The sequence below is a fragment of the Schistocerca piceifrons genome, chromosome 5 (assembly GCF_021461385.2).
Source record: "Schistocerca piceifrons isolate TAMUIC-IGC-003096 chromosome 5, iqSchPice1.1, whole genome shotgun sequence".
Lineage (NCBI taxonomy): Eukaryota > Metazoa > Arthropoda > Insecta > Orthoptera > Acrididae > Schistocerca > Schistocerca piceifrons.
The window spans coordinates 127111873-127115470 of record NC_060142.1 but is presented as its reverse complement, the minus strand read 5'-3'; positions in this window follow the sequence as shown (position 1 = coordinate 127115470).

The following is a 3598-nucleotide window of genomic DNA, read 5'->3' as shown; positions in this document are numbered from 1 at the left end:
CAATAATAAAATATTGTTCACTTACTTTTAAAATTCTGTATGTTTCAGAGTTTTAAACTTATCTATAGGGTAATTTAATAAGTAATGAAAGTTCTTGTCATACTTCCATGATGTCTTGTCATAAGTACTAATCCTGAAGGGCGAAACACTTTACAAATAGTTTCCAGTTTATTCAGCAATCAGTTTTATCTGTTTGCTCACAAATTTATATTACTATGACTTAGAGGTTTTCAAAAATAGCCAATTCACTTATGGTTAAGAAGTCGCTGAAGATATCTGTTATAGTAGGCAGTAGTGGGTAAATAACAAGCTTCATCATTTGGCTGTGATGCCATCATGTCCAGTAGATGATGATTCTGATATGCATGATGGTTTTTTTGATAGTATTGCAAACAACGTCCATTAGATATAATTCTTTGCAGCTACAATCTCTTACCCCCATGATGTAATCAATGAAACTCTGGTTCGTTTGTGGTTCAGTTGTGCTTGTAGGCAATGTGAAGTCCTGGTTGAGTTCATTGGCTGAGACAATAGGATCAGCTGCAGCCTTTTCGATAGGACAGAACATGTATTTCTGTTGTTGGTTAATGTATGGCCATGCCAGCGTTTCTCACGGTTTGACTTACTCTGTTCCTCTTCTGCTTGTAAACAATACGACTTACAGGTATGGGGCATAGTTTGTAAAGCCAATGTGCAGTTTCTGTGAGATTCATGATCTGTTTTAGCTCCTCAGCTTAGATGTGCATAATACAGCTAGTGATAAATCAGAGCGTATGCGTGTCCCTACTCCGTCCCCCAGTCAGTCTCATCTGCTGTATCTTAGAAAGATGTACCCGTCTATATTTACTGAGTTTGGCAGACTTCTTGATTTGAACCATGTCTCCGACAGAAGTATTACATGATTGTATATGATTCGAAATATATGATGGAACTAGTTGAGATGATTTTGCAGAGAGTGGACATTTTAATGTGCGGTATGGAGCTTAGTGCGATCGGATGCAAAGCTCACATGCTGCTGAACATTAGCAACTGTGGGCCAGCAAGGGTGGGGGAACAATACATAGCGGTGCACTCTGTGGTAGGGGAGTGTGAGTTCCCAGAAGTGGAAGCCGCAGGTATCTGCAAGGAGAGGGTAGATTCTGTGGCCAAGGCCAGAAATCTTTAATAGCGGTCGTTAAACAGCTGACAGGTGTAAGGCACACTCACTAAATGCAGGTGGATTAATGTGTACGCAACAGTACTGAAAGCAAGATAAATGGAATGATAGTAAAGCACACTATTAATGGTTCTAATGATGGGTAACAACAGTGGATTTTAATAAACTGCTAAATAAAAATTAGAGTAAAACAGCAAATTAACCATCTGAATCAGAGTGCTGTCCGATTAATGTGGTAATGATGAAATAACTAAGTATGTTGATAATGGAGGTACGAAAATTGTACAGAAAATTTATAATCCATACTGCTACACAAACACAAGTAATCATTTAACGTTGTTACCAAAAATATCAGAAAGTTCTTGTCCAGTTTACTCCAGATTGGACATGATACTCTATCAAACATTCAGAAGGACATAGAGTGCATGTTTTTGTAATATATGTGGTAGATAAATATACATATACTGTATGAAGGGGTAACACTTTAGCATAAATCTTGGGAAGTTCTTGATTGATTTACTTTCAGTTCTTCCACAATACCCTAATAAATGTATAGACAGACATAGGCTACGGCAATGTCCTGACCAATTAACTTATTCATCGCCCGGCCTCAGTTGCTAAGGATAGAAACTTGAAATTGTCACATCCTGCATCACAGAACTAAAATATTAAACTCATTTTTGGCTCATAACGACTGCTATGATTTACCTTTGTCACAAGTTGCCTCCTCACTTTCAGACTCTCTTAAAGCAACCAAATCCTTCATCACATACGAAACCTCTTAAGGTAACAGCACAGAGAAGTTATAAATATCACAACGTATCACTTTATAAATCCGGTAATATAGCTGATGTTATTAAGATGGTCATGTCTCCCTGTGAAGGTGGGAGTTTTGAAATTTCGTTAAAAGATATTACCGGTACGAAGAAACTCCTGATTATCGATCTAGTTCTCAAATCATATCGCATCCACCCAGTGCTAAAGGGGTCATAAATCAAACCCTGAGGGGGTTATAAACCACTTAGCAGAACTAAAGATTTGCCCCTGAATGCATGCTTCCCCTTGAAAGTGTGCCATTACGCCACTACTAAAGTCACCAAGGCTTGGGACACTTCAGTCACCCTGTACATTCAATATCTGTTGCCCGTCCTACTAGAGCAGCATTGTAGGACGGGTTGTAAGCTAACTCCTTTGTAGAACGACTGCTTTTTCCCAGTATACTATGAATTAAGTGAAATCTGCCATCTGCTTCACCTATGATGAAGTCTACATGTTCATTCTATTTCATACCAGCACAGACTGTTGTATCAAATTATTTACACGAATTACCTAATTCCAATCATGACAGATGAATATCTTAGATATAGCATACTATGTTTTCGCTTTGTGCGAATGCACAGCTTCACATTTTCGATTATTTGAAACAAACTGTCATTTGCAAGAAGTCTGAGATTGTCAATGATATTGTGCACCAGCTAATTAACATACATTGCGAATGGCAATGATAACAACACAGAAACTTCGCTTCATGCTCCATATGGTGGTGCTTTCGTTGACAAGCGTCGTTGTAGTACTGATTCAAACACTTTTTGGAAGTTAAAAGAAAAAAAATACTGCATTCACCTGAGTTTCTTGATCCACGGCTTTTAGAACATCACCAGTAACCCCACCCCCAATTCTTTAATCAATCAAACTGTATAAAACAGTTTCATACATCTGGCTGCTTTATAAAGGATTTAATGCCCTAAATATTTGACATTAAGCATGAAAGCGTGGAAAAGTTTAGGAGAGCTTGGAAATTATCCTTAAATTTTGTTTGTAGTTGCTAAGTGCTCTCATTCTCAAAAAGTGCATAAGTGTAGTCTGTGTAATTTGCGCGTGGTGAGCTATGCTACCTCACGACAGATGCAGTTTCTAACTGTAATTATTATCTTACTCTGTTAAACCTTTAACATAAGATTATACCTCTTAATGAAGAGATAGTGACAACACTTCAAATTTTTGAATTCGGTCGATATTTATATGAAATGTAATTTTTGTTACCGCTGGAAGCCGTTAAATAGGCAACCAACAGCTGTAATCGTGCACCATGAACTGGGTTAGCCATGCAGTAAGATAGATGTGTTTGGTTTGGTCGGGGCTGTGTTTTCAGAATCCATTCTGTCTGGAATGGAGGTCATTCTGCTTCTTCGTGACCTTTGTGCTCAGAATGTGCGTTGTAAAGCCCGCTGCTGACGGTATCCGCCATCAGCAGCTGCCATTTGACCTCCTTGCACTACGTCGGCTAATTGACCTGCTCTTCCCTACTAAACCAAAAACGAGTTTCCTCGGTCCATTTACCATCCATTTGGCTGGCTTCAGGTCCTTCCCACTTCCATTCACTTTAATTACCGCCATAGTTACGTCATCCAGGCTGGCCTGTTTTTATCGCTCTATTTATAT